This window comes from Rhinolophus sinicus, chromosome 18 (genome assembly GCF_057876585.1).
Source record: "Rhinolophus sinicus isolate RSI-liver-muscle chromosome 18, RSI-T2T, whole genome shotgun sequence".
Lineage (NCBI taxonomy): Eukaryota > Metazoa > Chordata > Mammalia > Chiroptera > Rhinolophidae > Rhinolophus > Rhinolophus sinicus.
Window position 1 is genome coordinate 29,078,596 of NC_142518.1, and position 26,330 is coordinate 29,104,925.

The 26,330-nt window shown below is 40.7% G+C and overlaps 1 long non-coding RNA gene and 1 pseudogene across 9 annotated transcripts in view; both read right to left on the reverse strand.

The window, feature by feature from the left end:
* The window catches only part of LOC141569739 (uncharacterized), a 215,331-nt gene that overhangs the window by 128,796 nt on the left and 60,205 nt on the right, over nt 1-26,330 (reverse strand). The gene's annotated exons all lie outside the window — the stretch shown is intronic.
* Nucleotides 494-16,296, reverse strand: LOC109455909 (uncharacterized; annotated as a pseudogene).

The window sequence follows — 26,330 nt, forward strand, 5'->3', positions numbered from 1 at the left end:
GTCTTTCTCTGGGCTCTGTTTGGCTCTCAGTAAGGCAGACCCATACCTCTTTCCCTCCTCTGTGGAAAGGACAATTTGCATTAAGCTGAAAAATTACCTTCTAAAAGTGAGAAAGGGATTAGACTGCTACTTCAGAACTGTGGAATTATTTGGAATGCTTCCAAATGGTTGCTACATCAACAACAATAGAAAAGGTAATTATAAAACGTGTACATCCCATGATTTTAAAGACACTTTGCACTGTGCTCACATCCCCTTAAATGCTGTTCCCAAAGGTACTCAGCTTCTAACCCAACCGGAATCTCTAGGGAGAGGCAGAGACAGTTTGGTGTAAAAGATGCAGGGGTTGGGGTGGGAGGCAGTAAAAGGAGAAAGGAGCCTTTCAATTAAAGATCAGGCCTCAGTTTAAAGGTCAGCTTAGGCAGGCTGGCCTCTGGTGGAGTCCGGGTTGGAGGGAGGAGCAGTGGCAGCGCGGGACTGGGGCACTCTGCATCTCATTCAGGTCAGGCAGTTTGGTTGGGTCTCCTTTGCGTAGAGAGGTGTTCCTCTTTGGTGCATTTCAGTTTATCTTCCAAATCATCGGTTGTCTTTTCCAGCTTGGCTACCGATCTCTCAGCAAACTCCGCCTGGGTCTCTGCCTCCTTGAGTTTATCAGTAAGAATCTTTATCTCTTCTTCATATTTGTCTTCTTATTGAGAGTACTTTTCTTCAGCGGCACTCAGACACTTCAGGTTCTGGTCCCCGAGTCTGATCTGCTCATCCCATCTCTCAGCAACGGGACTCTTCCAGTTCAGCTCATTCCTCTGTGCATTACAAGGCTCCCTCAGTAACCAACAACTTACGGAGCCACCTCTTCATGCTTCCTATCTGCCTCTTCTGCGATGTTGAGTTCTTTGAGTTGGATTTCCTAGCGTTCCATCTTTTCTTCATCTTCTAAAGCTCAGTTTTCAATAACCTTCATACCTCTCGCTCTCAGCAGCTTTCTCAGCTTCCTTCAGCTTTTGCAGAGCAGTGGCCGTGCGCTCCTGAGTGTCATTCAGCTCCTCTTCAATCAACTGAATCCTAAGTTTCAAGGATGCCGCCTGAGCCTCGGCCTGTTCCCGGGACCTCCTTTCGCCCTCCTGTTCCTGCCGGAGGCGCTGGGCCATGTCCTCTGCGTCATGAGGCTGCTGCTTCAGAACCTGGATCTTGTGCTTCTCCGCCTCGATGGTGGTGATCCTGGCCGTGGCGCCCACCCAGCTCCTGCCTGCGCTCAGCGCTGCAGCCTCTTCTCTCCATTTTTTTCATGTTGTTCTTCAGCCTCTCTCTTTTCCTAACTTTTATGACACGGAAGTCTCTTTGTTCTATCTTGTTCTGGATGCTCTTTCTCTGTCTCCTGCACTGATTTTCTTCCTCCTCTTGCTCCTAAAAGTCTTCCAAGACTCTGCCATTGGTCATTATTTTTTCTCTCCCTTGAACCTTGGTGAGTTTACCAATGTTCATCGCATTATCTATCAAACCTACATCTCTTAATTCAATGATTTCCTCAAGCTCTATCCCTATGTTCACAACTTCCCAATGGACATAAAACACCCTGGATAATCCAACAGCATCTCAAACTCAACAGGTCCAAAGGTAAATTCATGTTTTCCCATAAATTATCTCCTTTCTCAAAGGCTTGAAGCTTGTTCTTTGCTCCTCCCTATATCTAATCTGTTGCCAGATCTGTAAACTGTCTGCCTTTGTAGCAGCTGCGCCTGCCTCCGATATCCCATTCTCACTACCACTGCCCCACTCCCAACCCTCACAATCACTCATATTGTACTTTGTAATAAGCTTCTAATCTCTCTCCTCTACCCTTCCTTTCCTATTCCACTATATCCAGCAAAATCAAAATAATTTCCTAAAGTAGGGCAATGATGTCTTACTTGCTCAAAACCCCTCAGGAGCTCCCCAGTTCCTTTCTCAGTGAGTCTAAATCTATCCCTCCTACATTCAAGCTTCTTTGTGATCTATTCCCAACCCATCTGTGCTTGGCTTTTCCCCTTCTCCTACTATACAAGAAAACTGAATGACTTGTTCCCTAGACCTGTCCCCAGATTCTCTACCTCCATGCCTTTTTTCATACCACTTCCCTCCTCTTTGCTTGTTAAAATCCAAACCAGTATTCAATGTCATTTTGCAAGCCTTCTCCTCTGTCTTCTCTTATAAAGACCTGGTTGAAACCTTTGCCAAGACCCCATCTGAAAGTTCAATTACAGCAATTATTACATTTTGCAATTAATTACAGCATTCTGTGAACCTGTTTTATTCTACTACTCAGCCTGGAACCTCTGTTTTTTAATTGGGCAATACAATGGGTAATACATGGGGAATACCCCCAGGATCCCCGCCTCCGGGTATTCACACCCATATGTAATCCCCTCCCCTTGAGTGTGAACTGGACCTAGTGATTGTCCTCTAACAAACAGAATAGGGCAAAAGTGTTGAGAAAACACTTCCCTGATTAGTTATACAAAACATTCCCTCTTGCTAGCAGACCCTCTTGCTGGTTTTGATGAAGCAAGCCTCTCTGCTGGGAAGGCCCATGTGGCAAGGAATTGAGAGTGGCCTCCAGCCAAGAGCCAGCAAGGAAGTGAGGCCCTCAGTCCAAACACCTTCAAGAAACTGAATCCTGCTAACCATGACGGGAGTGTGCTTGGAAGTCAATCCTTCCCCAGGGAGACTACAGCCGTAGCACACATCTTGATTGCAGCCCAGGGGAGATCCTGAACCAGAGGGCTCAGCTGGGAGATACATGTGTGGTATTAAAAAAAGAAAACTGCTGTCAGGAAAGCGGAGAAGGAGTCATTCTTGTTATTCTCCGTAGCACTTGCAACTTCTGGCTCAGCCACTTACCAGTAGAAATGCTAACTAATAATCTATCACTTCTGACGAATTTTACAGTCCAATAAACTTCGCTAGGATGGTGGCAATAAACCGCTCGAAAAGCATTAACTTCCCAGTATGATGGGTACTCTGTGCCCTTACAACCAAGTAGACAACAAATAAATTATGAGTGAGGACTGGGTAAAGAATTGCTTTTAATGCATACAAAATAAGCCTTTGGTTTTGTGTTTGTTTCAATCAATTAATCAATCAAGAAGGGATAATGAAAATTGGGCACCAGCGGGCTTACAGTGCAATGGTAAGGAAAGCTATGCTCAGTGCCTCCCAGGCAACCTTGTGTTTTCCAACATGCGCCTGTTTGTGCCCCTGCATCCCCACCCATATATAGCAGAGTTGTCATGTAAATGCACATCAGCCAAGGATGCTTTCCCTAACTCTTTATTCCTCTTGTTGCCATGGGATGACAGATGAAAACTCAGAGTAGATGTAAAATTGAAAAATATGTAGCCCTCCAACTTCTACAGCAACAAAAGGTCAGAAAGGAATGGATGACATTGAGCCACTTAGCCACAATGATGGCAGGAGTAGAACAAGTCCAGAAGATAAAGGCAATTGTGTAATGACCCACAAGGAAAAACGTACACCTTCTCTATCCTTTGCAAACAGTAGTTGGCAACAACTGTCCTGATTTGTCTGAATTTGTTCCTGTTTTGGCATTGAAAATCCTGCATTCTGGGAAACAGCTGAGTCCTTGGTAAACCAGAATGGTTGGTCACTCTAGCAACAATCATTAACTCCAAAAGGGCTCTGCTCCCATTGAAGTTTGCTTTCTTATAGGAGATGTCAATAAAAACCCATTTTCTTAAACTTTTCTCTTTGAAAGCTATAAGTATTCTACTGGCAAAGCTTTTTTTTTTTTTTTCAGGTAGTGCCATCATTTCTGTTGCTTCCACTAAAAAGTGAAAAAGATATTGTCTTTTGGAAAAAGACATCAGAAAGATTTTAAATCTTACTCATGTGATATATTTCAGCTGAAAGTTGGGGGATGAGATAGGGGAGTCAGTGTGGAAGACAGAAAGCTGTCAAAAATATGAGCTAAGAACACATTTGAATCCAACAGTATATTAACTGATGGAATCATTTGGCTGAAGACAGGGCACAAAGTTAATTATGTTAATGGTCACTTTTCACCCCTAGAGATTTGGTCCTTAAAATTTGCAAATTTTACAGCTAGAAGATACCCTGGATGTAATCTACTCCAAACTCTTCCTGTTTAGATAACAATCAAGGAAGCTTAAACTTCCACTTTGCTGCCTGTTACAGAACACTGGTTTGGGGAGATCTTAATATGTTTTATCTGATAAAAGGGCTCCTTGAACATATAAATTGGAGAAATGTCAAGGAATATCAAACAAGTTTCTTGACTGCAGGAATTTTCTAGGCATTTTATGTGCTCACAGTGACTTTTATTCAAAAATGTACATTTGGATCACCTGGGGAACTTTTTTTTTAAGTTTACTGGGGGTGACAATTGTTAGTAAAATTACATAGATTTCAGGTGTACAATTCTGTATTACATCATCTATAAATCCACCTGGGGAACTTTAAAAAACAACAACTATATTTAACTGGGCCCCACCCGGATCTAGGGAATAAGAGATGAAACATCACTCTCTGAATAGGTCTGATGTTCACCTCATTCAGAATCACTGCCTAATGTGCACTGTGAATCTACAAGAGTAAGACAATAGATGCTCCGAAGAAATCCAAAACACTAATTCAAAAAGATAGATGCATCTCTGTGTTCACTGTACCATTATTTACGGTAACCAAGATATGGAAGCAACCTAAGTGTCCATCAATAGACAACTGGATGAAGAAGAGGTGGTACATATACACAATGGAATATTACTTGGCCATGAAAAGAATGAAATCTTACCATTTCTAACAACATGGATGGATCTGGAGGGTATTATGTTAAGTGAAATAAGAGACAGAGAAAGACAGAAACCATGTCATCTCACTTATATGTGGAATCTAAAAAAACAAAATAAATGAACAAGCGAAACAGAAACAAACACATAGACACAGAGAACAGTTTGATGGTTGCCAGATTGGAGCGGGGTTGGGGGTGAGAGAGAAAGGGGAAGGGATTAAGAAGTACAAATTGGTAGTTACAAAATAGCCATGGGGATTATGAAGTACAGCATAGGGAACATAGTTAATAATATTGTGATAACTATGTATGATGTCAGGTGGGGACTAGACTTCGTAAGTTACATAAATGTCTAACTACTATGCTGTACACCTGACACTAATATAATACGGTATGTCAACTGTAATTAAAAAATTAAAATAAAAAAGAAAATAGATGCAGTATTTTCTAACCTTACCTGATCATATATCTTACTTTCCTCTCTCTTCCCTCCTCCCTCCCTCCCTTCTTCCTTCCTTCCTTCCTTCCTTCCTTCCTTCCTTCCTTCCTTCCTTCCTTCCTTCCTTCCTTCCCTCCCTCCCTCCCTCCCTCCCTCCCTCCCTCCTTCTCTCTCTCTCTCTCTCTCTCTCTCTCTCTCTCTCTCTCTCTCTCTCTCTCTCTTTCTCACTCTCTCTCCACATACACACACACACTTTGTTTGGGGGAAATACTGATTTATATTTTGAGGTCTTGTTTGTTTGATCAACCATTACAAGGGGAGAAAACAGAAACTTATAATGATATCTGTAAATAGAACTTACTTAAAAACATTAGTTTACACTGTCACAACTACGTTCCCCTACAACTATTAGAGTTTCATTACTATCATCTGTGAATTGACAAATAAGCTAATGTGTGTGTGTATTTAGTTGCATAACACATGGACATCTTGATTCATCTATACCCTCAACCACTTTTCCCCTGTCTCCCCACCACTAGATTTTTTGAAGGAAATCCCAGATAATCATATTATTTTACTCATAAATATTTCAAAATATATCTCTAAATCTAAAAAATAAGGATAATTTTTAATATAATTGCAATACCATTATCACATCAAAAATTAACAATAATTCTTTAATATTATCAAACATTCAGTCGGTATGCAAACTTAAAAATTAACAAGGTGCTGACACCTTAGTGATAATATATTTTCCTAACCAAGAGCATGGTATGTCTTTTTATTTGTTCATGGGTATTTTTGTGCATTTCAGAAGTGTGCTATAGCTTTTCTCATATAGGTTTCGGACTTTTTAAAAATAGGTGAAGTTTTCACCTAGGTGTTATATTTTATTTATTTGGACTTATTCTTTGCTGTTTTAAAAGGGGTCTTCCATCCATTAAATTTTTTAACTTGTTATTGTTTGCATATATAAACTTTATTAATTTTAATTCACTTTGTTAAGGTATAATTTACATACAACATGCACCGATTTTAAGTGTACAGCTCAGTGAATTTTAATAAAAGCATATACTCATTTAACCACCACCCCATTATTGATTTTATATGTTGATTTTATAACCTGTTAATTTACCAAATTCTATTTTTTGATATATTCTTTCAAAGTTTTTACTACCTTTCGGCCAGTCATTTAAAAAGACCTCATGTTTCAATTTCTCTTTTTGGTTGGTTTTACTTCTCACTCTATCCTACCATGCCAAAGAGATTTTCCAGTCAATGCTGCTATAGGAATAGATTCAATGTCAATTTCTGACTGCTTCTAGAGATTTAAGTTGTTATTATAGGCATAAAGAAACACGATCCTCTTTGCAACAGGTGTCATGCTAACCACAAGTTGACTGATGTAAGCAGCTAATAATAATTGGAATGTGAGCTGACTCAAGAATCGACATCCGGCTCATTAATATTTGCTTCAGAGAAACAGGCTAAAATGTTCTTCTCCAGTCTCAATGGGTCCATGACCTGGATGTTTAGATGAATAAATTTACAGCTGAGCCCAGTACTAAGGTTGTCATTACTCAGACAATTCCAAGTGACCGCTGTCTGGGAAAATGTGTTTACCAAGCCCCAGCTGTTATATTTATGAATATTTAGGAAGCTACAGTGACTGGCAATGGTCTCAGTGCCCCCAAAATGGGACAATTTTATTTGAAAGTTGAAAGGCAGCCAACTCTCTCACCTAACTGAGACCACAATAAGAGCAGCAGCTTTGCATGGGAGTCGGGGCTTTCCAGGCTGTCCTGGGGCAATCAACACCAAGAGGATAAACTGGTACCTACTTAGCCATATATGGAACAAGGTGGTGAGAGCAGAAGGGTGAGACATTCTGGTTGGAGGATATTAGGAGAAAAGAATGGGTTCTTCCAGAACTTCCCAGAGCTGATGGAGACTGTAACACATCATTTATTATACTTCATTTTTGTCTTAGTCTGGGGTTCTGATAAAGCAGACTCTGAGCAAGGATTTGGATGCAAGTAGTTTATTGGGAGACGAGGTATGATCTCCAGAAGCCTAGTGAAGGAAGGAAGGATAATTCATAAAATTATGAATGTGTAAATGAAAGGGTTACTGCTATGCAAATGGGCTCAATCTCACTGGGCACTCCCTGAGATACTGTGTTAAACATGCCTCAGAGTTGTCCTACTGTGAGCTGAGGACACTGAGGTATTTATACACTAATTTCCATCCCTTATCAGTTCAAGGTCACTATGAGAAAAGGGGCAGAAGTTAACACTCTGTATTTCTAAACTCACCCACATGTAGACCAAGCATGCAGCTGAGGCCAGAGAGTATCCTCTGGCAAAGAGTTGTGTGGGAACTATTTATAAGCAATTTCCAGAGTAGACAAAGAAGATCCGGGTGCTCTAATTCTATATTGCTTGTGTTACTCTCTGGCTGTTTTTATACTTGAGTTTCGTTTCACCAACAGTAATGTAAACTCTCTGAATGCATGGGCTACAGCTTATATTTGTATTGCTTCCTCCATAAATTCTGGTGAGCTCCTGGCTACTGCAAGATGAAATCCACTAAAGTCCACCATGACCTGGGCCTTGCCCAGATTTCCTCTCCAGACTTCCTTCCAGTCCACTTTCTCATTCCAAGCACCTGTTATTCCATTTACCTCAAGCACCTCCTCTCTGCCTGGAATACCTCTTCTTCCCTCGCCCAACTGCTCAACACTGATCACCTTTCAAGATCAGCTAAGTAACTCTTCTTTCATAGAAGTGTTCCATGTTCCACCCAATTAGAGTAATCCTGCCCTCTTTTGCAAATCACTACCTGGCTGTTACCTCTATTATAGAATTTATCATACTGTATTGAAGTTATATTTTTACGTGTTAGTCTTGCCTACCAGAGTGTGAGTGCATTGAGAAAGTAAACTGTGTCTTATACATTTCTTTATCTGCAGCACTTAGCTCAGTGCCTGCTATAGAGTAAATGCTCAATAAGTATATTTTGAATGAATAAATGAACATGACCAACAAATCCTCCAGATCAGGTGAAACAAGAAGCTGGACATACCTGTTTGGACACCCTTAATAATTCCTCTCAAATATTTGTAGACTGAATGGAAAATATTCCCCAGAATAGCATGTCATTGCCCTTCAGCCAAAGACAAACAAGAACACACCTGTAGTTAAACAAGTTGGAATTCTACTCCTTGCAGAAAGAGAACACACGTTATGAAGGACTCTGCGGTGTCTCAGTAAGAGTATGTTAGAAAGGGAACTATTCTAGGATTTGGGCTTTGGATAGATGATGTGGGGGAGGGACCAAAGAAGCAGAGAGTTGCTCTACATTGGATGCTGTCTGAAAGCAGGGGCGATCCTATCATGGGGTATTTTGTGAGAGGTATATAGTGACTTTGATTTTGTCTGTGCTTAGACAAAATTACAAAGTAACCTTGTTTTTTTTTTTTCATTTTATCATGGTCTCGGAGTAACTGTATCTGAATTTGGTATTCTATGAGATTTTTTACGTCCAACAGAACAAAATGGGCTGGCTGTGAATGTTTGACCAGCCTGTAAAAATACTAAGGTCTAGTTGTGAACATCAGATAAAGTTCTGAACATCAGGGCATGCTTCCCTCCCCTATCGCCACTTTTTTGAGAAGATGAGAGGAGAGGAAGGCCTAAAAGAAAGGTTATTTGTACAGGTATTGATAGCATCCATAAGTGTGGAATGAGAGCAGAAAAGAAGGGAATAAAAGTGAAAATCAAACTGAAATTTCCATCCTGCTCTGTGACCTTTCAGGTTGACAAGAGTTTTAAACTCTGAAGCTCTGTATAGTACTAAAGACATATAATGGCTCAAAGATTTTTTCCCTCACAAGAAAGCAAGTAGTATAGATTCTTCTTCGAAGGCATAAAACCATAAGGTTTGGAAAATTAAAATACTTAATTCAGCAGCAATATCATTTGTGAAGTGATAAAATAATAGGATTTCCTGTTCTTTGTCTCCATGTTCTGGCCACTCTCTCTTTTTTTTTTTTTTTTTAAAAAAAAAACTGTTCCCAATAAATTTAATAAAAAATAAAAGTTGTTGATATCCTTTGTGGGGATGAGGGTTAGATAACAAATCTGAAAGTATATAATTTATATTCAGGAAGGAAAAAAAGAATTTGGAATTTTCTGGTAGTTAAATTGTTTATAAAGGTCTGTGACTGGAAATCTAAGTCTACGGGTCATTAAAAAGCCATTACAATATTCACTCAACAAATTAGTTTTGGGCACTTAGTATAAATTAGGTACTATGCTAGATGTAGTAGTTACAGGTCTAAATGATCTGTGATCGACTTTTGGGGGACTTTTTATTTAGATATAATTTCAAACTTAGAGAAAATTTGCAACAATAGTTTACCCTTCATAGAAGTTCACTAATTGCTTTTCCTAACCATTTGTGACTGAGTTAGAAAAATTGTGCCCAGCACTTCCTACATACATTCGTGTGTGTTTTCTCAAAGCAAGGACATTCTCCTTCCTTACTACCATGCAATTATCTAAATCAGGAAATTTAACACTGATACGATACCATTATTCAATATATGGTCCATATTAAAATTTTATAAATTGCCTCAATGTCCTTTATAGTTCTTTTTCTCCTTATGCAGGTCCAATCCAGGATCATGCATTTAGTTGTCATGCTTTTTAGTCTTCTTTAACCTGGGACAATTCCTCAGTCTTTCTCTGCCTTTCCTGACCTTTACACTTTTGAGAATTGCAGGCCAGTTATTTTATGGAATGCCCCTCAATTTGGGTCTGTCTGATGTTCTCTTGTTATTAAATTCAGGGTGTGAATATTTAGCAGGAATACGTACTTCATTTTAAATCTCAGAATACGTGCCTCAATCTACATATCCCCCGCTTTGACCTGACACTGCACAGGTCGGGGACCTTTGAAGTCTCCTGGTAAAACCCAGACTTTTTTCTGCTTCCTTTTATGATCCTTAATTTAGCCATCAGAGTTGGTAAACTCCGGATGAGGATGTCTGCTTCTTGGGGAGTTTATACTCAGCTGAAACCTTACATAAATTGAAAACTCTTTCCTAATGTGTGCCTCTCCCACTCCCCCCATGGATCAGTGCCTGTTTCACTGTTACTGTGAAGACAAAATTATTCATCAAGGCGGATAAATGACTTATGGAGATAAATAAAACGACATGAACATAGTAAAAACGTTTCCCTCTTCTAAATAAGTAGAATTTTTAACCCAACCCTTTAAGACTGTACATCTTTATGACAAAGGAGAGTCAACTACATAGTGTCCCAAAAGCAAGAGCTTTAAACAGGCACTACAGTAAAGAAGAAATTCAAGGCCTCAGTGATGCCTGCAGTTTGGATTGTGCCTATTTAGTCCCGGCTCCCTCATGCTGACATATCCAAAGCTACCACAAAGTAGAAGGAGGAAGATGTGTGGGTGAAAAGCGTGGGAGAAGACTCCCAAGAATTGGAAACTATGCAAAGAGTAGAAACCAGCAGTTAATTAGTTTCAGCTCTGAAATGACCCCTTTGTGTAGCTTGTCCTTCCTGAGAGGTCAAAATGCTGTCATGCCTGCTTTTAGCAGTGTGGTAATTAACTAATCCCGGGTCCCAAATAAGGTGCTTCCACTTATTTGGCTGAAGAGTGGTCCTCCTTCATTTTCTTTTATCCTTTCATACTCACTGAACATCACATCCAAGAAATGAGCAAATTTTTACATTTCATTTCCACATATAGGGCCTATTGAGAGGGAGGAATGATCATTAAGGAAGATTCTAAAATCTAAAGTTATCCCTGAAACTGAGAAGCAAGCTTATTTTAGGATGTTACTATCTTAGCTCTCTACTAAGCTCTGTTGGGATATAAAGTCAGTTGATAAAAATAGTTAACATTTATTGTGCATGTAGCATGTGCTAGGCCATGACTTAGGGATTTCACATGGTTTGTCCTACTTAATATTCCTAAAATCTATCAATTGGATAGTATTAGGATCATGACCAGTTTTTCAGGTCAGGAAGCTGAGACCAAGAAAAGTAAAGGGAGCCGGCCTGGTGGCTCAGGTAGTTGGAGCTCCGTGCTCCTAACTCTGAAGGCTGCCAATTCGATTCCCACATGGACCAGTGGGCTCTCAATCACAAGGTTGCTGGTTTGACTCCCGCAAGGGATGGTGGGCTACGCCCCCTGCAACTAGCAATGGCAACTGGACGTGGAGCTGAGCTGTGCCCTCCACAACTAAGATTGAAAGGACAACAACCTGACTTGGAAAAAAGTACTGGAAGTACACACGGTTCCCCAATAAAGTCCTGTTCCCCTTCCCCAGTAAAAAATCTTTTTTAAAAAAGAGAAAAGTAAAGGGACTAGACCAAGATGAGTTAGCCTAGAGGCAGGATTTGAACACAGCAGTCTGGACCAGCGCCCATTGCTCAACCACTGTGCTATTTGCCTTCCAGCTTACAACTTGCCTAGTGTCTAATGGATTCCATAAGACAACTGAAAGAAAATGAATCCATGCCAGAAACTGAGTTGGGTTTGTCAGGGAAGATTTCATAGAAGGCAGATTGGAACTGGGCAGAAAAGTGGACTGAGTTTGATTTGGTGAAGACAGGTATGAAGGGCCTTCCAGGTGAGGGAAACCACATGAAAACTGCAAATATTAGGACAGCAAACTGAGCACTTTGGCTGTGACAGAGAGCTCCTCCAGTCTTTCACAGGAGACATTAGCAATAGTACAGGGTCACTGCAATGGCAAGGCAATGGGGCCGCCATGCTCCTCCCACTTCCCTTGTGCCACCAGCACTGCCTTTGGTTCCAGTCTCCACTGGGATAGCATGTGAGGATGAGCCTGCCTCTGGCCAGCACAGCATGATTTCTGTTCTCTCTGTTTCAGCTTCTCTTCCTGGAACTGGGTGGTTGAGTTTAATTCAGGATGTGGCAATAGAAAGTTCTAACACATTCTCCAATTTGGTTTTACCACCAGTAAAGCTATCTTGATTTCCATCTGGCTTCTTTTGTGTGTTCTAATTGATTTGAACTTGGATAAAAGGTAAGATGAGCAATTAGTACCCCAAAAACTTCTAACAATGGGGAAGTAGAAGAAAACTTATTTTAAAAGGTAGATTAGACATGGTAGAACAAGGAGGGCCTTGAAGACTGGTACAAGGAATTTAGTTATAGCCTACAGGAATCATTTATAATTATCTGTACAAGTGCGTGTGCATGCGCACGTACACGCATTGGTTAGCCTTAGAGAAATTTATGTTGGGCCTTGTTTCCAAACTAACCTCTAGAATTTTAATGTCATCAAATCCCCATTTTTCCACAAATAAATTTGCCAAGAACCTTAAGTCATTTTAAAAAGCCAAACTAATATTTTGTCCATATGTCTTTGAATCATTTATTGTCTGCTCAGCAAGGTACTGTTTTTCAAGAATTATTTGATCACTAAAGAACATTTCAGCCTATTTGGGAGACTTTAATAAAGCTTTCTCCTACATCTCCATTCTTGACATTTAAAGTAATGGTTGGACAAATATGTCATTATTTGGAAACATCTTTCTTCCCAAATAGTCTACCTCAAATTATAGTTTTTCAATTGATCTCATGTTATTAGGCGATTTTTTTTCTCATTGGCTTATGTGTTTATATTTGACCAATAATTCAAAAATAATTTTGATTTTAAGTATGTATTTTAAGTACAGAGATTTGAGTTTTAATCCAAATATAAAAATTGTTAACTGTTTCCTTATATCTCTTACTTCCAACTACCAGAAAATGGGCAAAACTCTTTTCTTGAGTAATAAATTTTCCAGTATATTCTTTTTTTTTATTATCAAAAGACTGCATGAAAACAGGAAGATAAGGTTTTCTCCTTAATTGAGCAAAACAGTTGCCTCAATCTCTGTAAAATATTCTTCCTGTGCCTCTGACCTTTGTAGGATAAGATAAGTGATAGCATGCCTTTGGTCTTTCTGCTCTAGGAAGGAAAGTTGTAGGAAAAGAATTGATTTTTTCCACTCTGTAATTTGAGAACAAACTTATAACTCCAGATTTTCAAACAGCAAGGAAAATAATACACAATTATTAGATTGCTATCTGGGGGACACAAATGTATGAATTTAGTAGAAAACAACTCACCAGTAAAACGAAACGCATTTTTAAAAGAATGCTGCATTTTACTGCTTTCCCTCTTGGCTTCTGGAATTTAACCTCTGTCTGACCCACCTCTATTCTAATCACTTTGGCTCTTTTTGCTTCCGTAAAGTTGTCTTCTCTTTTGTCTAAAATGAACTGCAGAGCTATTTTTTAATCTGCATTTTTAAAGTTTACTTTATCTACTTATACACAACCTTGTTCCACAAAGAGTTTAAGGTGACTTAAAAGAATCCCTAAAATACACCAAGAAATTAGAAACACAAGAACCAGGAATGAAGCTTATACAAAAACACTTATACAATCCTACGCATTTACTCTGGGTGGACCACAAATTTGACTCTAAGCTTTCTAGCAGGCAGTCAAAAAAGGAAAGTTACTTAGTTATATCATTTACAGTGTCCATAAAACAAAAACAAACCAATTATCCAAGTGATACACTGTTATTCCTAATATTAAGACCAGAAAGAAATTTCTCTTGAGAGGCTTCATAAAGAGGTCAGTGAATGATGTAATAATCAGTGTTCTCAATAGCAACTCAATGGGAGACACAAAGATGAATTTCACAGGGCTCTTTCTTACTGTATTCAGTATAGGCAGATAGCATCACACCAACTTGGAAATCAGGAAAAGCAATTTACTTATGAGCTTGGGGGTTGAGGCAGGGATACAAATATGATATTGGTCAAGGTGCTCAGCTGTCTGCTCTACTAGGCAAAACCAAAGATAAATTTTAGAACAATAGAGTTTAATCCAGTACCCACAAACTAAAAAGCTTTTGCACAGCAAAGGAAACCATCAATAAAACAAAAAGGCAGCCTACTGAATGGGAGAAGGAAGATATTTGTCAATGATACATCTGATAAGGGGTTAATATCCAAAATTTATAAAACACTCATTCAACTCAACACCAAAAATACAAAACAAACAAAACAACAACCCAATTAAAAAATGGACAGAGGACATGAAGAAACATTTCTCTAAAGAGGACATATAGATGGCAAACAGACATATGAAAAAATGCTCAACCCCACTAATCATTAGAGAAATGCAAATAAAAACCACAATGAGATACCACCTCACTTCTGTCAGAATGGCCATCATCAATAAATCAACAAACAACAAGAGCTGGCGAGGATGTGGAGAAAAGGGGACCCTCATGCACTGTTGTTGGGATTGCAGATTGGTGCAGCCACTATGGAAAATAGTATGGAGGTATCTCAAAAAACTGCAAATGGAACTACCTTATGACCCAGCACTTCCACTCTTAGGTATCTATCCAGAGAAATCCAAAACGCTAATTTGAAAAAATATGTGCACCCCTATGTTTACTGCAGCGCTATTCAAAATAGCTAAGACATGGAAACAACTGAAATGCCCATCCCTAGAGGACTAGATTAAGAAACTGTGGTATATTTATACAATGGAGTATTATTCGGCCATAAAGAAGAAAGAAATCTTACCATTTGCAATGATATGGATGGACGTAGAGAACATTATACTAAGTGAAATAAGTCAGACGGAGAAAGACAAATACCATATGATCTCACTTATATGTGGAATCTGAAGAAAAGAATAAATGAGCAAACTAAACAAATAGTCTCAGAGATATAGAGAAAAAACTGATAGCTGCTAGATGGGAGGGCGATGGGGATGGGGGAGAAGGTGAGGGGATTAGAAAGCACAAATTGGTAGCCACAATATTGCCATGGGGATATGAAGGACAGTTTGTTGTAAAGATTTTGTAGGGTGTCAGATGGGAACGTGTATTATTAGGGAGATCACTTCATGGACAGTGTAGATGCCTGATCACTGCAGTGTACACCTGAAGTTGAAGCTGACTAATATTGAATGTCAACTATAATTTTATATATATATATATGGTCACAGGATGTGGAGTACAGCATAGTGAATAAAGTCAATGGAATTGTAACAGCTATATGCAGTGTCAGAGGGGTAGTAGATTGGGGGAGGGGGTTATCACTTTGGGAGGGGTGTAAAAGTCTAACTATTACATTGTTTTGTACACCTGAAACTAATAAAAAAAAAATCCAGTACCCAGAGAGGCTTCAGAGAAATTATGAAACCACCAAAGTTGTATGCAATATTTTATGAATAGATGCATTTTTTTCTTGTCAGAGAAAACATAGTTTATCAGATGTTCAACATACACAGATGACTCACAAGTTAGAAACAATTTCTTTAGAAAACCTAGAGAATTAAACAGACTATAAATCCTTCACACTATTCTGCATGCTTTCCCCCCCTCACAGCTTAGCTTTTCCCCCTCTACAATAAGAACCTATTTTGTTTCCATTTGGTCTCACAGCTTGGGCAAGGGTTTCAAGGTAGTTAGAAAGTTGTCTCCTGGCTGGAGAAAGAGGCTGGGGCAGAAATCCTGATGACAGGAGGATGCAGACGGGTTCCTCAAAGTCTGCTGGGCTTGGGAGCCTTGTAGCGGCGCTTGAGGGTGAGCCTTTTAAGAGAAACTTGCCCAGCCCAGCCTTGGGGGGCTGGCTGGCCTGTGGCGGTTGGTCATGTGGTCGGTCATTTTCTTGATGAGTTTCCGCGCATCTTCTAGGAAGGGGCTCTCCACAATGTCACAGAAATGACAGTCTGTGTTGGCAGACCCCACGGCATGCAGATCTAAAAGGGCCTGGTTCGTGATCTTGTCCAGGCCCCAGGCAGCTTCCATGGCATCCATGCTGCCCCTCCACTCATCTTGAGACTGCTTTTTCCCATCCTGGTTGAGGACACAGCTGCTCCACTGGGTTTGCATCTTCAAGAGAAGCTTGGTGCCCTTGGGATTCTCCTCAGCCAAGTCACTGAAGAAGAAAGAGGTCTCCACTGCGCAGGGCCACATCATCAACTTCAAAACAGAAGCTCAGAGAGAGGTAGGTGTAGGATGCAGGTTAACAGATGGTGGGTGGCAGCCTCTACCTTGGCAGGAATAATTCTTGTTGCTCTTGGTGCTCATGGTTAGTCAGCAATGAGGAGCGAACCAGAAAATATATTGTTGGCTGCTCCCAGAAGCAGGGAATAGCTGAGAAGATGGTGCCAGAAATTGCATCCGAAGGGGAGGAGCGGTGAGAGGCAGGCCCAGGTAGGAGGAAGGTAGGCAGGGGTGGGAGTACCCCATCTAGTCCATCCAAACACTTGAAGCAAGAGACAGGTCGAGGGGACTGCAGGGCACACTGTCTCTCAGTCCAGCTTGTGATAAGAATTTAATTCTAATTTCTTGTCTTATTTTTAGAAAGGAGTTTTATCTGTCATTTTGCCCCATTTTTTACCATAATTTTAAGACGAGGTAAAAATGTCCGAGGTTAAGAACGTCAGAAGTATTGATATTGGAACCCCTCCAATCTTCATTTGTGATGTAAAACTCCCTTGTTTTTTGTTTTAGAGGCTGTATACATATACAGAGGGTGCCAAAAAAATTTATACACATTTTAAGAAAGGAAAAAAAAACACTATTAAAATTGTAATACTCAATATGTACCGATAACAAAAGATGAATACAAGTCACATTTGACTTCTGCAATTACAAGAGGTGCTCAAAGTGGTTACCATCAGCGTCCAGACACTTCTGATGATGGCGAACTACTGCTTGAGCAACGTTGACCAAAGTGTCCACTGTGTACATTTTTTTGTCACCTCCCATATTTTTCCCTGCTCCTAATCCCTCACTGAGAGGGTGACTATTAGTTCCAGTTTTCTCAGAGCAGTCCTGTTGTCCTGTTGTAATTATTAACTTTACCCCATAAATAAATGAATAATTTTTTAAATAATACCCCCTTTCACACTCAAAAGTATTCTTGACCAATATTACTTGGTCACCTTATTCATTGAAAACGAACAAAATCCACACTATGGAATGTGAAATGGGTAGTTTGCCAGACACTGAACTTGAGCATAATTTGTTTTCATAATATTAATTAATCATACCAGTAAGAATCCTATCATAAGTTTTCTAGAATTCAGCCTTCATTTTTTTCATTTGTTAATGCATTTATTCCTTCTTGTAAAAGTTCTACTGAAGAGTGTTTGTGCCAGGTGTTTTGTTAGGTCCCGGTGGCTCCTTGTGCTTATCCAGATATTCCACCATTAACTGAAACATGTCATGTGAATGGGCACTAAAGAAGAACATGCAGATTTATAAACCCCACCAAAACAGAAAATAACATATATAGGCTGAGTTAGCCATTCTCAGCTGGAAGATGGCGGCAGAACTAGGTGTGTTTGTAGGGTCTCTTCCAGCTTGTGATTCCATGCTTAGCATTTTATTTTCCTAAATACCACGTACCTGGGGCTGCTTCACAATTAGAATGCTTTCACGTGTTTTCTATCAAACAGGAAGGCACATTCTATTCAGGGCAAACAATATTTGAACCCCAGACAGGAGAGTTTTGCTCTCAACTTTGGACCTAGTTCTAAACAAAATAAAAAAAACATTATTTTGCAGCTACTTTCAAATTTTATTTTCTCTGTTGCTGAAAACTGACATCTTAAAATTTCAGAAAGAGAGCTGCAGTCTCTTTTCACTGCTGAAGCTAAAATATGAACACATATCCTGTATCTAAATACAGGATATATTGTCAATTTTTTTTTTCAGGGAAGGTTCTTGTCCAAAACTGTTCTCATATTGCATTTGAGGTTTGCAAAAATGGCTAGAATTCAGGAATAGCACATTTTTCCATCCTGGAGGGAATTAATTGGATAAAACAGGAGTAGTTCTGCAGCCTTTCTGGCTTGGTTCTGGAGGAAAGAAGAGGCTGGGGGTGAAGAGGGGGAAAACAAAAATTCAAACCCAAGAACAATCCTAGCACGTACTCAAGTAGGAGAGAAATTATACTAGATGTAATATGACTGCATCTCCAAATGACTGCAAAGAAAATGATCATTTTCTACTTCCGGCATAAATCATTAATCATCATATTGACCTTATATTAATAACAAGAAAATGCTAAGCTTAGAGAAACCGTCACCATATTACATATTTTCTATATTGTAGCATTTTAGGCTCATTTAATATATTTCAATTTTCTATACATTTACTTATTCTTTCTGAAAAAGAAAAATGTCTATATAAACCCTCTCACATGAGATAGTTTTCTGCCTTGTGCAAATGCTGACAAACTTTTCCTTCATCCCTCTGGAGAGAAGAGAGCCAGTGTCGGAACTGTATTCTAGTGGGTGGTTAAGCACATATTGTTGGAATCAAACAAACGTAGGCTCAAATCTCAGCTATACTACTTACTACAAGTGTAACCTTAGGCAGCTCGCATAACCTCTTTGAGCCTCAGCTTTCTTGCCTGGAAAATGGGAATAATATTAATATCGCACAAGAATACCATAAGGATGAAATGATATAATGCATGAGAAAACACTGTCAAACAAGTGGAAAGCACTCAAAAAAATAGCACTTGTATCATCAATTGCTTTTGCAATAAAATTGTGGAGACCCTCTCAAGTATCAGGAGCATCTCCCGATTTTTCCTTTTTTCTTTTTTTTAAGGAGGGCGCAGCTCACAGTGGCCATGCAGGGATCGAACCGGCAACCTTGGTGCTACCAGCACCATGCTCTAACCAACTGAGCTAACCAGCCACCCTGCAATATGCTTTTGATCCAACTTTCCTCACTGCAGACCTCTTTTACTGAACAGCTATCTTCTGTGGCAATGTCCTTTCAAGTATGAAAGCAGAGAGGCACGGCTTTAGGTGTCCAAGATCTAATTCATTTAAAACATTAGCAAAGCCAGCTTTTCTTCCTTCCTTTGGCTAAGTGAGATTCAACATCACCTCCTGAGGTCCTTTGCGGCCCTGTTGCCTGTGGAGGCAGGGGAGCAGTGCATAGGTGGCAGAGGTCTACTTGTTTTCTAAGTAATCTAGCCTAAGACCATCATCCATTACAGCAAGAAACATCTAATGATGTTTCTTATAGGAGAGGGTACAATTATGAAAGATCCCATATGAATGGTGGAATTTATCTCCTCTCCCACTCAAATATAGACTTTGGGGTACTTAAGTATTGGTTCAGATTCCCCAGAAGCAGACCCTGAGATGAGGATTCCTGTGGGAGTGATTTATTAGGAAAGTGCTCCCAGGGGAGACCAAAAGAGTGGGGGAAAACAAGACAGAGAAAGTAGGGAAGCCAAGAAGCAAGGCTGTGATTTTAGGAGAAGTCTAAGCTTCATAATCATCCCAGTGTGTAGCTTTCGAGTGTACATTATACCTAGTTTATTTCAACATGAGGCAAAGGAACTGCACTTTCATGTTCCTGCCCAGTGGCTATGGGCCTCTCCATGGGGTTGCAAATTCAAAGGGTCTATGTATAGGTGAAGCAACCCCATTAGCCCTAGGGAAAGCCAAAGAAGAGCACAGGTGCTAGTCATTAGCAGACAAGCACACAAATGGGGTGCTGAGCATAGCAAACTGGTGAGAGGGATCTGATGGGATTCGGCCACAGCATGTAGTGTCGATCACTAGCTTGCTTTCCTACTTAACCATGGAAGGCACTGGAAAACAGCGGAAATGAGAAACACCAATTAGCACCTTTTTACCAGGAATCCAATGGATCAAATGAAGACTTTATCATAGGTATTAACCTGTATTTGTACCTCTTTACTACTTCCACTTACAGAGAATCCAGGGGTTTTGGAGTCTATGGCTGCCATCTCCTTTACCAGCCCTGAAAATCTGTAATTCTTCGGGGGTCTCATTTGCACATACACCAGGTCAAACCAGACCCAAAGCTCCAGCTAAGAAAACATTTGCATCTTTTATCGGACCCTCTACTCTAATTGACAGCATCCTCCATGTTGCAACTGCATATGGATTTTTTAAACAGCTGCACACAAGTGCTTAAAAGTCAAAACATCCCTAGCAACCCAGAAACCGACAGGCTATGAAACGGATGCTTAAGGGTCTGTCATCCAAGCTGAACTCACCTGAAAACCGATGTTGTATAAACTGCAAAAACTGTCTCTGTGTGCTTGTCATTGTTCTACAAGGAACTGTAAGGGTTACAATTTTGTTCTGAGCTGTTCATGTACTTTGGACAAGGGACAGCCTGGCACTAGGCAGTTATGAAACAGGAAGAGTTCATTCATAATTTTCCTCTCCACACACACACACAGCGTCACCCCCTCATTCCACCTGTGCCTTCCAGTAAACTCTAGAGCTCACTGAAAGATTTGTTCACAGCCTACCCTACATGTCTCCCTCACACAACCTACCCTCCCTGTGCTTCCCACAGGCACCTCAGACAAGACATGGTTCTTAGGTGGCGCTGAGTTTGTCCCCCAGAAGACATCTGGCAATGTCTGGTGACATTTTTTTGTTTGTCATAACTAGAGGAAAAGCACTGCTGGCATCTAGTAGGTAGAGGCCAAGGACGCTGCTAAACATCCCGCAGGGCACAGGACGGTACCGCCCCTCCCAACAAAGAATTCTCCAGCCCCAAATGTTAGTAGTGCCAAGCTGAGAAACCCTGTGCTACTGGGTAAAGAATGTTGGTGTCTTAGTTTAGGTCTCCTCAAAAGCAGACTCTGAGACAAGGGTTTAAGTAAAACAAGTTTCTTTGAGAGGTGATCTCTGAAAGCACTAGTAAGCGTGAGGGTAAATGAGACAGGAAAAGGAAGAAAACTAAGAATGGGTGTGTTGAACGGCAGCTTATCCCTATGGGCAACTAGGACTCAACGCTGCCGGAGAACTATGGAAGACTATGAGGCACGCCTCAGAGTTGGCCCACAAAAGGACAAGGAATATTTATCTTCCAAATCCCATCCTTCATGAGCTGAGAACTGCTCCCAAGGATATTCAGTGTCTGGTACTACTACCTGTCCAGAACCAAAAGAAAGCTCCCTTAGGTAGAGAGTTTTGGGGGCTTGAGGCAGGGCCCCATGGGCATGTATGGGAATAGTGAGTGCTGAGTGTTCTGGGGTTGGTCCTCCAAGCAAACAATCATGGGAATATATCTTCAGTGGCTTTTTCCGAGGATGATGTCTTAGCCAAAAAAGTAATGCTAATCATGACTGTAGTAGGTGTCCTAGGAGACAAGCAAGAGTGGTATGTTTCAGTTAGAGAGACCTTGTTAGAACCTGCAGTTGGAAGGATTCTTAGAAACCAGCATTGCAGCCCTATACCAACCAACGCATGAACCCCTGTAAGAACTTTCTGGTAAATAATCATAGTCTTTGCTTGAATACACCAGGTTACCAGGAACACCTTAGCTCATGAGGGATACCCATTCCATTTTGAGGGAGTGTGATGTGGGGAAACAGCCACTTGGGAGCGAAGCAGACCTGAGTTTGAACCCAACTCTTCCACTTACTGTCTGTGTAACTTTGGGCATGTTACTTGATCTCTCCGAGTCTTAATCTCTTTAGCTATAAAATATCAGTAATATTATCTACCTCTTGAGGTTACATTGAAGATTAAATACAAGGAATTTAGCACAACTTCTGACACATACTACCCTGTTTCCCCGAAAATAAGACCTAGCTGGACAATCACCTCTCATGCGTCTTTTGGAGCAAAAATTAATATAAGACCCAGTGTTATCTATTCTATTCTATTCTATTCTATTCTATTCTATTCTATTCTATTCTATTCTATTCTATTCTATTCTATTCTATTCCATTATACCGAGTCCTATATTATAGTAAAATAAGACTGGGTCTTATATTAATTTTTGCTTCAAAAGATGCATTAGAGCTGATTGCCCGGCTAGGTCTTATTTTCCGGGAAACATGGTAGGTGCTAAATAAATATTAGCTGCCTTCACTCCTTTCCTTCTCCATCTTCTCAAATCTCACATGTTAGTTCTCTGCTTAATAATGTTTGGTCCTTTCATTCTGGTTCTAACTTCCGGAAGAATATAACATAAGTCCAGCCCACCTTCCCAATGATTAAAGATTTCTCTTCTCCACCGAAACAGGCTGGCTTCCTCTACTATTCCTCACACGGCCTGGCTCTGTGGGCCTTCGCTCCGGTCACTCTTCAGAAGTGAGTGGAGTCCCCCCAGAGAAACAGCTTCAACCACACCATTACCTGGGACAAAATACACTTGGAGATCACATCCTTTTAATTTTGATGCATGTGGATCCAAATGGGCTTTGTATGGAATAGTTAACACAAAGAATAAAATCTGTCTAGTCAAGAAAAGAAGGCAGGATATGGTTTTTTCTTTCTTTACCATGCTCCATTTTAACGCTTGCAAATGTTTCTTCCAACCTGCACTTGCCCCTTAGCCCTCCATAATGAAAAGTGCTTTCTGTTACTTTTTTAAAGGAAAAAAAATGTAACGTTTCATGGAAGGGAACAAGATTCACATTCTGAAGAGAGGTGGCCTCATATTTCAGAAGGGCTGGCAAGTCTGCCCTTGGTGGTTGCCAGGAGGTGGGTTGGACAGACACAGCTTGAGCTGGAAAGAACATCCAGCCTTGAAATGTGAAGTGGCAACTTTTCCAATTCCACTCTCCCTTCCCCAGCTTGAAGCCCCTGAATGCTCCTTCTGGTCATGCTGACATCTGGCTGGAGAAGAGAATCACCCAGCAAGAGATTATTTTGCTTTTCATTAACTATAACATGATCCCATTTTTGTAAATACATGTATGTATGTGTGCGTGTGTGCAAACACATATACCAAAATGTTAACAGTGGTCTGTATCTGTGTGTGACAAATTTGTTACTTCTACATTGCTATATTATCTGATTTCATTTAGCAATGAGCATGTATATAAAATTACTGCAGAAAAATCAGGAAAAAAGACCCTGTTCCTCTTTTCAAAGAACAGGTAGGTCATGTGACCTTGGTCCACAAAGCAATGAACAGGGCTTGGCGTTTGTCTCCTTGAGCCAGAGTTGTCTGGATGAATGGCATCCTCTAGCCTGTGGGTACCAAGCTACTTGGCATTTGAGAAATTAAAATTCAGGAACATGAAGAGCTTCTCTCTGCATATCCCCTCCCCTACTTCCTTGGGATGTCACTGGCAATCCTTCTACCTACTACCAGCCACTGAGAACCTGAGGTTCAATCTGAGGACTGGGAAGAAAGGAAGTCCCTCCTGGGCCAGAGGTGACTTGTAGGACAGAGATGCTGCCGTCTGCTCCTTCCTTATTCTCTGGTGGGCCCGGCACTGTGATCGACACAAGTAATCACAGATTCTCAGGGATGATGAAAACTCAAAGGTCATTTGATCCCAGCCCTTATTACCACTGTCACTGCTTCATAACTGCCTGATAAACAGATTCAATGTGACTGCTGGTTAACTCAGCGACTCAAGAGGTTTGAGCCACAGAGTCAGACGCCCCAATGCATCTCCCCAGCCAGTCCCCTTTGCCAGTGCCCAGGAATACAAAGACATGACTCAGCATTTATGCTTCCACGAGTGGAGCAGGAGGGGCCACGGACCCATGGTGGGACCAGCACCAACCACAGGTCCCATATACAGCTTCTGGGGCTGGGGATGGTGACACAGCTGGTGTCAGTACAAATCTCCCCTCCCACAGAACCCCTCCTTGGGGTGTATGGACATGGTTGAGGGCCAAAACACAGCACTGTTCCTCAGTTCAAGATAAGGAAATATCTTTCTGGGCCTGACTCTCTATATAAGCACCAGATGGTCATGATTAAAATTAAATTAAATTAATGTTTGACAGTCCGTGAAGGACATAAATTGCATGGTGTGCTGCTTGTCCAATCTGTCATCTTGTTTCCCTTGGCTCAGGTCAACAAACAATAGCCAAAGGCTTCCTCTCTGGGTCAAACAGTAGCTTATTTCTTTGCTATGGGAATGGCTGCTCGGTTTACTAAATTGTAGGCTCCTATGCTGCCAAAATTGTGATTAAGATGCCTTAAAAGGCAGAGAATTCTATCTTCTTGCCATAATCTCCAGCAACTATCTCCCAAACATACTGTAACGGTAATTACTGATTAGAATTCAGAAACTGGGAAATCTGGCCTAAGAGCAAACCATTGCCAAAATCACAAAGCAATTTCCAGCTCTAATGACAGCCTGCTTCATTCACATGGTTTCTAGAGCATGTGGGCAGTGTTGATGTGTTATCAAGTTGCAAAAGAATCCATGATATCACATTTTAAAATCTCCCGTCTGCCAAGTACTCCCTTGCAAAGAACTTTCAGATTTAGACTTCTGCTCTTTCCTCCGGTGTTATTCAGGAATTAGTGTTCCAATATTTACATTGTCTTTCTAGCTGCTTACATCCAAAGTAGAATTTCAGCCTTTGTACTTTTGCACAAGAACTTTGATGACATTTTCAAAATGTTTAACATATATTCTTTGGTGGCAAAGATCGTTTCTCCAGGAGGAAGCCAAATAGAACAAGCAACTGAAGCACGCACAGGGTGGTAGAAGCTGGGATGTACCACCCAGATGGCCCCTCAGGAATGAAACACTTAATGCTCCAGCTGCCAGGAGTGCTGCTGGGAGGCGGCCTTCAGCTGTCAGTCCACTTTGGAGATCGCCTCCACTGAAGAAATCTGCCTCGCCCAAGATCTCCTCTCTTTCTAAGGGCAGCCCACATCTCCCAGCTTGAGAAAACCTGGAGAGGCCTGCTTTTCTTGCTGTTTTCTCTGCCTGGCCTTATCTTCCAGATTACTGCCTGACTCCTTTCCTCACTTCATTCAGGTCTCTGCTCAAATGTCATCTCATCAGAAAGGCTTTTCCTGATCTTTTTTTCTAAAGAAGCACACACTTCCCCCTTTGCCACAACCCCACCCCCATGGCTCCCTCTGCCCTTACCCTGATTTCATTTTCTTCATAACTCTTACCACTCACATTATTTAGATATTAATTTATTGTTTAGTTTATTGCCTGTCTCCCTACTATAGTATAAACTCTATGATGTCTGGGACTTTAGCTGTTTTGTTCTTTGCTTTTTCTCCATGACCTAGAAACATGCCTAGCACATATATAGAGGTGCTCAGTAAATATTTGTGAATAAATGAATGAGTGATGATTTGCCTAAATCTTAGCTACTTCGCAGTACCGAGGCTGCCTAGCTCTCTCCGTTCACATCCTGAGAATCAGAAACGCTGCCAGGGTAGCATAATAGTCAAGAACACAGGCTTTGGAGTTAGGCTGACCTATTCACTTAGTTCACAATAACATAGTTCTTAAACTCTGTCACATTGCTCTCAGTACTGTAATGATATTCATGTACTTAATGCTCATAAGAGTCAATAAGAGGTGGGTATTATAATTATTATTATTCCCGTTTTAAAGATGAAGATACTGAGAGGTTAAGTAATTTTCCAGGTCACACATCTAGTAAGAGTCAGAATTTGAACCCAGGCAGTCTGTATACAGAACCTCTGCCACTTACCAGCTATGTAATTTTGAGTAAGTTCTGAATTGGTTTCTTTGCCCGCCCCCAAAATGGACATAATAATGCCTACCACACAGAGTTGTAAGCCTGAAATGAGAGGACATACATAAAGTGCTTAGTAGGGTCCCTGATCCACATAAGCACTTATTAAAGGGTAGTTGTTATCATTTTTTGTGTGCCAGTGCCTTGCCTTCCCCTCCATCCCCGCCGACTTCACTGACTTCCAAAGATCACCCCCATCTGACTTTTGTGTCATTTTGGACGCCCTATATTGACGGCTTGACTCTCGCTGAAGGTCTTGGATAATATACCCACTCATCATTCTGATGCTCCGTGGACAGCCCCAGCATGTGTCACCTCCACCCTGGACTCCACTTTAGCTTGCCTCACCCCTGCAGTTAGACCTATGGCCAGGTTCAGAACTCCTCACTTCTGCCCTTCCTTGTCAGATCTCGAAACAAAATAATTATTAGAGTGAGAAGCAACAAAACGCAGGTGGCATGACTTGCCTTTCAGTTCCTTTGGGTTCCCATTTATGTTATAATC